At 49.0% G+C, this 13,715-nt stretch overlaps 1 non-coding gene across 1 annotated transcript; it reads left to right on the top strand.

Moving 5' to 3' along the window:
* The first annotated feature begins 8,748 nt into the window (after window positions 1-8,748).
* Window positions 8,749-8,876, top strand: LOC119040654 (small nucleolar RNA SNORA40). The gene has a single exon (XR_005080900.2). It is a non-coding gene; the product is annotated as a small nucleolar RNA SNORA40 (small nucleolar RNA).
* The last annotated feature ends 4,839 nt before the right edge of the window (window positions 8,877-13,715 follow it).

Here is a 13,715-nt window from a genome sequence, read left to right as displayed (position 1 = left end):
TTCGGCCTGTGTGCCTCTTTTCCATTGATGCCGTCCCCCTGTCCCCCCTTTCTCCCTTCCCTTTCTCTCGTCTCCTGCCTCCTTCAAATCCTCCCTTAAATACTGCTTCTTTCAGGAAGTCTTCCTGGGTGGATCTCCTGTGATGCAAACTTCTCGGGTCCATATCGTCTCAAAACAAAGAGGCTCATTGTAGAGTGTGATTCCAAACATACGAGTGTGCGAGGCGGCAGAGGAACCTCTTCTTGGATGACGGGTGTTAGTCACCTCTGGACCAGAGCACGGGGAGGCCACCGGGGACCCGGCACTGCTCCTACCCGGGCTGCGGCTGACTCCAGTGCGCTCCATCTGTGCAAGCGCATTCGGCTACCTGCTCATGATTTCTGCGTTTCTATATATGTGCAGAATGCTTTAGTTTTAAAAAAGTGGTGATTTAAAGAACCTCCAATGCCCAGGTCTTACCCAGACTCATTACACCCAGCCTGGGTGGGCAAGACATTGCCACTGATCTTTTTTAAAGCCCCCAGATGATTCCGATATGTGTCCAAGTTTGAGAACCAGTATACCAAACAATTTTGTCATTGAGGGTATAATTCATTGCCTTCCTCTTATGTCACTGAACTCATTTAGGACATTCCTCTTCTCAGTTGCTCTTTTGTGGAAACTTGAGAGTCTGGTTATTCTCTCCCCTCCCACGATACCTGGTGCAGCATCATGTTGGTGGGAAGAGCCAGGCAGGAAGAAGTCTCAGACTGACTGTGGAGACCAATAGGAAGAAAATAAGCTCAGTGCTGGGATCCAGAGTAGGGGGTGGGAGGCTGGGCCGATTTTAGTTGGGGGGCGGATTGTGAAAAGCCTTTCTGGTAAGATTTAAATTGAGATCTAGCAATCACAAAGCAGCCAACCAACAGCCAAGGCCTGAAAGGGCAAGACTTGGGTGATTCTGGAACCTACAGGACGCAGCTGTAAGCCTCAGGGGTGCAGAGCCAACCAGGGAGAAGGGAGCGGAGACCCCCCGGAAAGGAGGTTGGGGCTGGATCACAGGTGACGTCATCGGCTACGCCACCCAGTTTAATTTTCATTCTTTCCGCCACTGACGCACACTAATTTAGTTCTTTACATCCTGAAAAACACCTTGCCCATTTGACTGGGTCTTCTCAACCAGCACCAGGGAAAAGAGGACGTCTTATTCTACCTGGTGGGAATTTGCTCACTGAAAATAGGTCAGGTGAATGACGACAAAGTTTGGGGACACCTGGGCCCGGGCAAGCTCGCTTCGAAGAATAAACCCTTCAAAACTTGTGGGGCCCTCTCTTTTTAAAACTACATTGATTTGGCCGGGTGTAGAGTTTTGCCACAGCAATTAAGCGTTATGTATATTTTACAAGGGACGATCGCTGAGCCGTCAGGCTGGGGCGCCGGGAGCTGTTCGGGTTAACATATATCACATTTCTCCCTTGGACTTGATTCCTTGCAGTCGGTGCCAGTGTTTTGCTGCTGCCGAAGAACCCAGACCAAGACACTGGCCCGGTAATCCATTGCTCAACTTCATTAACCACAGGAAGACATTAAGTGAACGTAAGGACCGGAGCAACCTGGAAACCATGAGACGGGCAGCCTTTGAGTTCTGGGCTCCGGTATATCTTATGCCACCTTGACTGTGCATCAAGCTCGTCTTCCTGGACTCATTAGAACTGTGAGCCCAAAGGTGCCCCTCAACTTTCAGAAGCAAATAGAGAATGATATAATTCGCTCTGAGAACACCTTTCTGTCTCATCCGGAGCATGTCTTATCTATTATGATTAGGCATTAAGAGTCCTGTTGTCCTGAAAATTTCATGAGATTCTACCCCTGCTTGCTAGAATTATGTCAGAGTGACTTGTCCGGGATGCTGTTCTCACCCATCAATACAACTTGTCTTTTCTCCTTAAGTGTTTGCCGGGAAGGCCAATGCGGCGAAGGAACCCATGGGCTGAAAATGGTCCAGCCGTCCGAGACTGGCCAGTCCTCTTTTGTGTGTTTTGCTTTTCGTGTCCCAAGACAAAGATCTGAGAGCAAGTAGTCCGTTTTGGAGACAGTCCTAGATGACCCCAGTAGGGGAGTAAAGAAGTGAGTAAGGGGAGGGGAGGCAGACCATACAAGGTGTGCTGTCAAGCAGGTCATCGCTGCAGGGGATGCTGGGAGTCAGTGGAGCTTATGCACTTCTGGGAAATTCCCTTAGTGGGGAGAGAGCAGGGTGTTTCTCCACTGCCTCCCGCTAGGCAGGAGGTGAGGGCCATTCCCTGCAGGCCAAGCGCCAGGGTGCTGGCAGTTAAACTGGGGTGTGAAGAGCAGGCAGGGCTCCAGGCGAAATGTACTACATTGACAGTCCCCCAGAGAGCTTCGCAGGGGCAAGGACCAAGACTGGTGTGCGTGTTGACATCTTAGCACAGTGCCAGGCACAGAGCTGACCTCCGTGCCCAGAAGTGAATGTGCCAGTGTATGCAAAAGCTCCACGCCATGCCTCTTCTTGCCAACGTTCTCTCTATTTGAGTCTGTTTGTTTGTAATCATGGATTTAGCATTTGCTTACGAGACTTATTTATTCACTGACTTTGTCAGTCTCTGTCCCCACAAGTGTGCCCACTTGAGTTTAGGGGTCTCTCTCCTCTTGCCTGTGACATCTCTGGTAGGGGTATGGAACACAGTTATCAGTCTTATCATAGCTCGAGCTCCTAAACAAAAGAAAAGGCGTGTGCTGGGATTCTGATGAATGTGTCTGTAGGCACCAGGTGGGTGCAGGATGTTTGAAAGTAGGGTCGCCCCAGAAACCTGGGGTCGTCGGTTCATTGCACGCAGACCCGGAGGCACCAGGGAAGAATGGTAAGCACAGGTCTGGAATCAGACAGGCCTGAATTTAAAAGGTACTTTCACGACTCACTAAGACTCTGACATTGGGCCAGTCGTTTAGCCTCTCTGGGCCTCTGTTTCCCCATCTTTGAAATGGGGATAATGACATCAGCAAGTTCATGGGCGGCACAGAGAGGATTGGATGAGCTCCTGCAAAATAACGTAACACCTGACACATAGGAAGGCCCCCCCTTGTGTTCAGCTTTTTCATTATTTCATGAGCCTTTGTGGATTGCGGTTGACAGAGCGCTTTCTGCTATATCTGACCCAAGAAGGGATAAAGCAGGCATCAGCTCCACTCCCTACTTTTGCAAGGGTGCCGGTGCACAGAGGCTGACCGAGAAACTCAGGCAGGGGTCACAAGGACAGCGGAGCACAGATCCGACAGCAAGCTCCCGTTCCCTCTGTAGGTGCACCCCTTTCCCCACTACCGTTCGGTAAGCACCCGCTCCCTGCGAGCCCTGGGCTGGGTGCTGGGAAGGACCAGCAAGGGATAAAGCGCCCGCCTGGCTCTTAGAGACCTTGAACATCTAGGAAAGATGGGGAACTGTCCTATGGTGACAATAGTGGCTGATGTTTATGAAGCACTTGCTGAACACCTATCAACTAAAGCAATTCGGTGAGGCAAAGTGCGGCGCTGTTTGTGCCCATTTTGCATATTAGGAAACTGAGGCACAGAGAGGTTAGGAATGTTACCCACGGTGATGGAGATAGCAAACGGGGAAGCCCAGATTCAGACCCTCCCGGTGGGGCCGCAGCTCCTACACTCGGCCAGTGCTCCTCACTCTGACTCAGCATCGCCCATCGCCACTGTGGCTTCCACTCTCCAAACTGTCTACCTGTAGCTTTGCTTTCCCTGTTCGTGTGTGCTCCACAGCTTGGCGTGTTAGCGCCTAGAGAGTTAACACAGATTCCTGGGCCTCCTCGCCCCCAAACTCAGGAAGGTGGAGGCTGAGCATCAGCCTTATGAACTATGAACTCGACCGCAGAGGAAGTGTCTGGGGACCTTGTCTCAGACGGGGATTCTGACCAGGTAGCTCTACAGTGGTGCCTGAGATGCTGCCTTCCGAACAAGGCAGCCGCTCCTGACCTGGAGAGCACCGTCTGAGCAGCAAAAGCTGGACTTGACCTTGCACAGGCACAGAACTTGAATCAAGGCTTAGGACACAGGGAAGTCCCACGCCAGAAAAGCCCCAGGGTGGCCTGAATGAGTTCAGAACAACGGTAACTCTGAGTGTAAATAATCCTCTTTCACTCCCCACCCCCCCACCCCCCTCCCCACCACCCGTGGCCCACTACACCCCTTTGAGAAGCACAGGAGGCGGAGGGGCTGCGAGGACAGCGGGAATCTTCCTTTCTGTCCTGGAAGCAGTGAGGGGCCTGGCGAGGACGAGGCAGTTCAGGGCTCGGGCGGAACCGCCTCGCGTCAGCCCCGAGGATCCAGTCGCGTCTATTGTTGCCTGGATCGTGGCTTCTTTCCAAGAGCTGCTCGTTGAGGACGGGCTTGCATCTGCCTGACTTCCAGGTCTGCAGACGCGAGATGAAAAAGGGGCCGTTTTTAAAATGGTTGCTCTCCCGGGAGAGGGCTCGGGGAGAAAATGCACTCTGCGTCCAGCCCTCCAGAGATGGCACCCCAGCCCCGGTGATAAATGGCAGCATTAACAAGGTTTGGTTGAGAGGGGACCTACAGATTTATGACTTCCTGTCTCGGCCGGCAGATGTCATTATGGCTGACAGAACAGAAGGCCTTTCAAGAGCTGACTGGGGTGGAGCTAAAAAGAGGGAAAAAATAAAAAATAAAATAGAAGGCAGAAGCCCAGACGAGCGTTTGTTCAGTGGTGCTATTGTGGATACTGTCATTTTGGGGACACGGGGACGTTTTACACTGAACCAAACGTCTTGTCCTACCTCTGAGGTCCAGCTTGGAAGGTTTAGGCAAGAACTCTCAAAATGGACAAACGGATCAGCTGCACTCGGGTCAGAAGACCTGCAGGGGTTTGCTCCTCGCCTTTTGAACCCTTAAAAGTTCTCCAGAACAAAGTGAACGCCGGACATGTGTTTTACCCTGGAACAGCGTCCTTTTGATGGGTGTTTAAGTGCAGGGTCCGGCACAAATAACGCCCTTTTTTTAATTACAAAACCTTTTATTATAAAATCCTAAGCATGTAATTCTGTAACACGACAACAGCACACTCAAGCACACCCTCTGACATTTTAGGTGAAATGTTCAAATTAAAACTATAAATTAAGGCCCCCATCTTATTACCCCACCAACCACACTCCTGCAGGCTGATCCTGCAGTTACTTCTGCCAGACCCTGTATATGGATTTTACAAATTCAGCAGCTTTTCTGAAATTCCTTGGAGATATATATATATATATATATATATATATAAATTTGCCCGTTTATAAATTGTTTTGTAGGATGTCATTGGTATTTCATGTGCCAGAACTTTTTGTGGCCATTGAGGAATGATATAAACTTGGCATTCATCACTGGGCCCCAACCCATACTAATAAGTGTAACTGCTAACATGTACTTAACGCTAATTACAGGTCACATTTCCCCATTTCCTCTTTCTAATCCTTGCCTGAAGATTTACCTTTTGCAGGTAAAGGAAGCAGAGTTGTTGGGTTTTTTTTTTCCCTACACGACTCTCTTACCTAACGAGCACTTGAATGTGTTCTCTGGGCTCAGGACATCAGTGCCCCAAACTGCGACTCAGAAGGAATAACAGGTAGCAGTCGCTGGGACGTCTTCAGTCCTGTCATCAGCAAATTGTCCCCCATCGCGGTCACGTGGCCGATGCGCCTTGGCAAAACGAGGAATTCTGGAGGACTTCATGGAGGGCAGCTACCGTGTTTCCTCTGCCCCCAGTGTCTTAAAAAACAAAACTGATTTCAAGCAAAAATTTGATCCAGAGCCTTCCTCTATAATTAGTCAGTAGCTATGACATCGTGCACATGTTAGAGTGACTGTCTGATTTCTCCAACAGCATGATAGGAATGACAACTGCCACCCCCAAGTTGCTTTTGCAAACCACTTCTGAAGTGGTGGTTTGGTGACGTGTTTAAGTAACTGGGCTTCAGAGGCCCCATGTCCGAATTCTTTTCCCAGTTCTTCCCCTCACTACCCGTATTATCCCAGGCAAGTTCCTTAAGCTGTTTTCTCACCTGTACAAGGTGGATAATAAGAGCACCATTCACTTAGCATTTTTTAAAAATAAGAATCGAATGCAATGTTCACAGAGTGATTAGCCAAGTGCCTGGCACAGAGCTCAATAAATTAGCTATTGTTATAAAGATTAATGTTAAAATATCTCCCCTCTCTGCAGTTATTTCACAGGTAGACATGCAGAGACATAGACAGATTCACTGGCCACCCAGAAAAGAAATCCAATAATAATGCTGACATTAATTGCAGCTGTCATCTATTGAGTGCACACCGCGTGCCAGACACTGTGCTAACCGCTTTCCATGTGGAATCTTTTGAATTTAACCTGTGCTATAACTTTAAGAGGCCAGGTAGTCTACCTCCCGTCTTACATGTTAGGAAACAGAGCAGGTAGTTTAAGTCGGTGGCTCTTGAACTGTCATCGTAGTCACGTGGGCGGCTTATGAAAATACCGATGGCTGAGGAGTGCCTGCCCAGAGCCTCTGACTCGGTAGGTGTGGGGTAGGGACCCGATGTTTCCATTTAAACAAGTCCCCTGATGACGCCGTTGCTGCTGATGCTCTGGGGACCACACTGGAGAATCGATGGTTTCGGTAATAAGTAAGTAGAAGAGCGAGCTTTCCAATTTCAACATTTGAATACAATTTTTAAAATGTATTCTTCACACGTACCTATGTTACTCAAATGTCCTATCATCACGGTTGAGAGTTGATGGGTGGTGGCTGAATTCATGGAGCACAGCGGTTGGGACAGCCACTTGTGCGAGTTCAATGTCCTGTCCCACGATGTTCTTCACAGCACAAAGCCATCCATGGCTCCCTAGACGGTCAGGATTTCAGGAACATTTTCAGAAGGAGCATTGAGCACTTGTGTCATCCCCACCATGGGGACAGGTCCTTGGCAGTCCTGCTGGGGGGTAGGCCAGTGCTAGGGCTGTGACCGCCCCCAGCCGGAGAATTCATTAGAACTCTAAGATGGAGCCCCGCTGAGCAGACCACACCTGGGGCCCATCGGTGCCTGAGAGGCACAGGGTCCCCTCGGTCTCCAACATGGCCCATCCGGACAGTCAAGGGTCCTGGAGATGTCTTCACTGAATGCCTGAGATCCACTGCCCCCGTGAGCCTCTTGCAGCCAGTCAGCTCAGGGGACCTCTGTGCCAGCCCCGGTCTGCTGTGCGATGAGATGGCTCTCACTGCAGAGCATGGGAATGGGGGAGCCAGGCCTGATGGGCCCATGTGGGCACGGAGGCAGAGGACATGGAGGCAGAGCTGAGAGGAAGCCCGAGCCCCTCAGTGGGCAAAGCAATAGAGCAAAGACGCACTCATGCCTTCTCATTCCGCTGCGCATGAAAACAACTGGAACTCAAACGCACAGGTGAGATTCTCATCAAGAAAGGTGAACACTCAAGGACTGGAAGAAAACAGATGAACTGAAGGAGACCAGCGGGGCCCCGAGAAGCAGAGGCGGGTGGTGGGAGACAGGGAATGTCTGCCGCCACCACGTGGGTGGAGGAACAGAGTCCAGGCCTGGTGGCAGGAGCCTGGGGGTTCGGTGCTCTCTGCACACGGTGGGCCTGCTGGCCTGCGAGGACCGCTCCTCTTCTGACACAGGGAGGTGACGTTTCTTCATACATTTTCTCACTCATTCAACAAACATTTGCCGAGCACACATAGTGAAAGAGAAACACTGGAGCTCATTCTGCAACGAGCAGAGCAAGGCAAAACCGAAAATACACGGTACCTCGTGGAGTAGGACGTGAGAGTGGGTGTGCGCTGCCAGGTGCTGAGGTGCAGAGATGCTCTGTTTCTGTTCCCAAGGGTAAGTACCCGTGGGGTGCAAGGACAGAAAATTGAGTCAGACTGGCCCGAGGACAAAGGAAAAGCTTCGGCTGCACGTAACTCAGAAGTCTGGGAGTTACTAGTTATTTTTCCTCCCAGCATGCACTCCATTCATCCTTTTGGACATAACTCAGACTTCCACTCAAGGATCTCACGCTTCCCCATTTGATCTGCATACTTCCCAGAAGCACCAGAGCGAAGGCCAATCAGCACGTTCCATTGCTCCCTGATTAGGGTGATTGGTCACTGGGTCAGCAAAGGGTCCAATGAAGCTGAATCTCAAAAACACTCAATCTAGTGACCCAGGCAGGGAGAGTTATAATTAGAAGCTATCTCATAGCAGGAAGAGGACTGGCTTAGAAGGAAGTACAGATGAGGGATGGAAAACTACCAAACAACCCCATAAGTAGGCTCTTGATAGCATGATCCATCCACTGTATAAACACACTGTTGAGTGAGATTTCCTTACTTCTAGACTTAAAAGAATAAAAAATAAAAAAACAATCCCTTTTATGGCTTAGAACTATTGGAGTTGGGTTTTTCTGTCATTTTAAACAGAAAGCATCATTGAATAAAACACCTGATTCAGGAACAGCTACATCCAGCTGCTCATCGATGACCTCACGGGTCTCCCTTCGCTCCTGCCCAGTTTTCCCTTTCTGTGGGCTTCCCTCTCAGCCCAGCTCTTCCACGCTGCCCACCAGCAACCCCAACTCTGCATTCTTCTTCCCCGGGAGCTCCTGCGAACTAGGAACGCTCTTCCTGGGACCGAAGCCTCGCCCTGAGCAGGGCTGCTACCAGCCCCACTGTGCGAGAGAGTTCCTTCTTCAAAGCCAAACTAGAGTTAGTTAGCACTTGTGTTTGTTTTTGTTTAGTCTGTGAGCAGAGACCACAACCAGGTGTGAAAACAAAATTCTTTTTTGCAACCCAGAACCCATTGTCCGGTATGATTTTTGATACATGTAAGAACGTGATAGAAAACGATTAAGGAGTTACGACCAGAAGGGTGGGGCATGGATGCTGGACAATGAGAGACCCTCAGAACTCATTGGAACATCTAACTTTCCATTTCCATGCCCCTCTTTCCCCGTGTGTAAAATGAAGAGGGTGGGATGAGGTAGGAGACCACCTTCTGCTCATGTCCCTTCTGCTCGGCCTGAAGAGTGGATGTGAGCAGGTGACCCCTGGAGCTGTGGTCACAAATTGCAACCAGGGGTGACACACACAAAGAACCAGCGAGCTCGTCCTGTGACACAGGAGGGACAGGCACAGCCTGGGGCCGGGAAGGTCTGCGCAGTCCAGGGGCCTCTGTATGAAAGCCAGACTCACAGGCGTCCGGGCTTATGGTCAGTGAGATACAGCAAATCTTCCCTGGGTAAGCCACAGCCAAATGTTTGTTACTTGCAGTTAAAAGCATTCCTCACGGATACAGTCAAATCCAACTGCGGTTTCCCAAGCAGCTTATAGTACAAAGATGTCCAGAGAATAGATAATTACAACTGTCACACGCGTCCTGAAGGGGAAGCCTAGGAACTTGTATCAAGGGGAACAAATCATTCAGAGAAATGCATTGAACAACCACTAAATAACATTTTTCTACCATGTTTAAGGATTAGATCAGAGGATGGCAAATTTTTACTTACAGGACCGCACGGTAGCTATCTCGGCTTTGCAGGCCACATTGGCCTCTGTTAGAATTACCCGACTCGGCTGTTGTATGCAAAAGAGCCATAAACAATATGTAAATGAGTGGGCATGGCTGTGTTCCAATAAAATGTTATTTACAAAGCCAGGCAGCTGGCTAGATTGGCCCACGGGCCACAGTTCACCGACTCCTGAATTAGATACATATAGGAGTGCCATAAAAACAGGCAATTAAAAAAGTTTGTAATGCACTTATTAAAATATGGTGAACTTCTCAAAATTCCGCTTTACAGATTTCCCCACTCCCCAAGTTGTTCAACTCACACATTCTGTGACTCAGTGATCGGCTCAGTCACGCCCTCCCGTTCTCCCACAGAAGTTGGGGGTGGGTCAGCTGGTCAGCTGCCCAGGGTGCCAACCTCTAATGGGCTTAGGAACAGTAACAGAAGAAGGTGGGAAAACATATATTTGCCCTTCTCCGATGAAAAAATAGACCCCTGTAAAGCAAAACAGGCAAAGATACACAAAATAACATTTGTTAGCCCTGGAATAGTTTTGCAGAGCATGTTTGTGACTAACATACATGGCATTTGTAGTCAGCTCAGAGATGGCAGTTGTGGTTAGCAGAAATTCCAGAACCACATAATGCGTAGTGTGCTGTGATTTACAACGGATGTGATTTATATTGTGAATATTAAACCTCCTGATATACCTCCCAAGAAGCTGCCTGGTTCAGAAAAGTCACAAAAGAATGCCAAAGAGAAACTAAAACTGCAGGAAAGTTGGACATATTTTGTCTTGCTTCTTTTTAAAGACAATCGACTCTGTTTCAACCAATGAAAGTCAGTTATAAAGTAATTTTGATTCTGGAAAAAAAAAACATTCAAGGAAACCGAATTCTCTTCACTGTCACTAACTATACCTTGGACATATTTTTAAAAGACCCTGGATTAAAGAGTCACTGGATCATTAGTCCATGTGACTCTCATTATATTAAGGCCCACCAACTCAGCTGTGTGTTGTGTCCAGGAAGCTCACAAAATGGAATGGATTAGATCTGAGGCAACAGGGACTGGTGGAGACTGAGGCAGACCGGAGAGCTGGTGTCCTGCCTAAAGGTGGCCACCTCTATACAAATGTGCTGTATGAGTCCAGGACACTGTTTTTCCTCTTAGAACAGATCTCTGGAGCTTTAGAGGAAGATGGTAATCTCAGCTTTTATGTAGTAAGTTCCCAATTTTATAGAAATGTTGTGCAAATCCAGTAAGATATATCTGTGGCTCAATGATACCTTAGATTTTTGTCTCTTCCTCATTCCCTGTCTGTTGCACACACACAAGCTCCCTCTTCTACATGAGAAACACATTCTTTTCACCACCGCAGTCAGAGGCCGGACGGGGCTGAAGTGTGGCTGTGCATCTTAGCTGATCAGATTTCTCAACTCTGCCTTCCCCAGACAAGATGAATTGTTGTAGAACATGGCACCCCTTCATGTATCTCCTGCTATGGATCTATTAGTGTCGCTATTTATGGAGAGGAGAGAAGAGAGTGATAATTTATACATACACTTGTTTTGGAAAAACTACACTCCTAGCCTCTGATTGGCTTGAGTCCCCCAGAATATCACTTCCCTGTGATAGATCATGTGGCTGGAAGGGGAAATGCTAAATCGCTTAAGAATTTCAAATTTTTATATTGTCGCGAACTGTGTCATCCACGGAGCCACGCAGTTTCTTCCCCTTCCCAAAATGTCACACAAAGACACGCGATCACAACAGTTTACACATGCCAAACACGTTTGTGGAGTAAGTGATGCAGAAAGAACCTCCGTAGAGAACCGCAGCATTTAATCTCATGTAATTGGAGTGGTGCAAGTCGACACCTTTGGTTTAGGCAGGAGGCGAGGCTTACTTATGTAAAGGAGGGCAGTGACAATTGTCCCACTCGAGACATTTTGAAAGTTGGGACTCCTGAGGCACTTTGGGAAGAACAAAAACCACTCTATTTACTCACATTTAAAAAAATTGTTGTTGCATTTAGTGTAGAAAATGCTTCCAGGATGCTAACGAGTAAGGCAAGGTTTCCCGTGTAATGCAGGGCTAGCTTGCATTGCTGTGTTCCAGGGAGATACTTCAGGGCAATGAATCTCGCAACGGGAATTGTTCTGTGTGTCGGCCCCACTGGCTCTGGCGGTCTAACTTCCGCTCATCTTCCTCTTTCAGATAACACCACTTGGAGCTTCACTCTCTGCCGTGACCAGCCACGCTGTTAGTGTGGCATTGACCCTTTGTCTAGCTTTAGGGGGTGGGCCCCGACTGGCAAAAGCCGATATTCCTACCCTATGCCGTCTGTCCCTGTGCCCATGGGGATTGATTCAGGATGGCAGCACCGATAAAACCTGTGAAGAAAATTTCTAGGGCTTCTGGGAAAAAAAAAAAAAGAAGGTTCTCTCTGCTTCTTGAGAAACCCACCTTCTGTGGTCTGTGTGGTGTGAGGATCAGAGGATTCAAATGGCTTCATTACTAGTGAAACAGAAGACTGTGGAGCTGCTGGTGGGAACCCATTTGAGGCCCCAAGATGTAAGTGATACTGTGGGAGGCAGAGAGGGAAGATGGAAAGAAATAGAGCTCAACCCTGAAGACCTAGATCGGACTGTACCTGAAGCCGGTCCTGCACCTGGTCTTTTCGGTGATGAATGTTTATACATTTCATTATCTGCAAGCCAGTTGGAGTTGGAGTTCCTGTCACTCTCGATGGAAAGATTTCTAACTCACCATTTGGTTTTGTCAAGTTGGTGATGCCATATCATAGCCTCCCAATGAGTTTGGTGGAAAGAATGGGGCCGTGTCATGGGTTTCTGCCTCAGTGTTTTGTTTGGCATGTTGTTTCCGATCAGAATGAATGCCTTCTGAGATCATTTTCCTCCTGGTCTCCTTGTGCACACTTCACAACACAGTTCAAGTACGACCTTCCCTGTGAACTCATGACTAAACCAGGATGACAAGCCCTGCGTTTTGGCTCAGTCGAGGCTGCCCCCAAGTTGTGGTTAGCAGCTTGCGTGTTACATTAGACCGACAGGATTCGGACACCTCGCTCTAAAATTTTACTAGCGATGTGACTTTGGACAACTTCCCTAGACTCTCGAGGACACTTGTCCCAACCTGTACAAATGCTGTTAATAATACGAACAGCTTCTTGCCTCAGACAACTTTTGAGAAGACAGATGAGATAACTCATGTAGGACACAATGCACACTCGACAAATGTTGATGCTGTTGTCGTTAGTGTTATCACTCATCCAAGATGCCACCTTATAGAAAGGCCCCAAGAAATCTGATCTGCAGTTATTAGCCTAGTAAATATCTGCTATGTGAGTCATTAAAAATTGATGACTAGATGGTTGAACGAATGCATGAGTACATTGAAATCGGGTTCAGGGGAAACGGATGAATGGGAACTGTAGGCTGACAGGCAGGGCCACAGCCGAGGGGCCAGGCCCGGGCCTGAGAGGGAGGCAGAAGGAAGAGAGAGACGCCCTGTGCTTCACGGGAGTGCCCTTGCCGTGATCTGTGTCCCCGACAGGCGGAGTGTTCTGCAGTGCCGCCCCCTCCTGCTCTCATTTCGGCGGGTCATCTGTTGGGAGATTTTGACGGACAGCTTTACGGATGGCCATAAAGCAGCACTTACGGCCAAAGTCATCATCCTTTGCTAAGCTCTGAGCTCAGCTCACCCTGTTCTCTCTCTTCTCCGGGTCCCAGTCACTCCGTGCACAGAGGGAATTTAGTAGACGTGGGCTCAGTTCCTTCAAAGGGTTCCCTGTAGGCTCCGAGGCCTGAAGACCCCAAGACCATCGAGAATAAATAGGATAATGGGGATGTTTACTGGAGGGTTACTTTAGCCCAGGCCCGAAGACTTGGCCAGCCAAGACAGGTCACGTCCTGAAGGAACCACCTCATCCACCCTTCACGGCTGCACGTGGCAGCTACACTCATCAGTTTACCTTTGCCAAGGTTGGCCAAGGTTGTGCTACATGTTCACGGTCACAGGGCTAGCGAGTGGCACTGAGAGGACTTTAACCCAGGCCGTCCACAGCGGGGACCCCTGCTCCACGGGGTTTCGGACTGCGCTGGGCCCCACCTGGTGTCGACTCCAGCGCCTGGAGCAGCAAACACAG

Source organism: Artibeus jamaicensis, unplaced genomic scaffold (assembly GCF_021234435.1).
Source record: "Artibeus jamaicensis isolate MK-2021 breed Jamaican fruit bat unplaced genomic scaffold, CSHL_Jam_final contig_685, whole genome shotgun sequence".
Taxonomy (NCBI): domain Eukaryota; kingdom Metazoa; phylum Chordata; class Mammalia; order Chiroptera; family Phyllostomidae; genus Artibeus; species Artibeus jamaicensis.
This window is presented reverse-complemented; position numbering and strand designations above follow the sequence as displayed.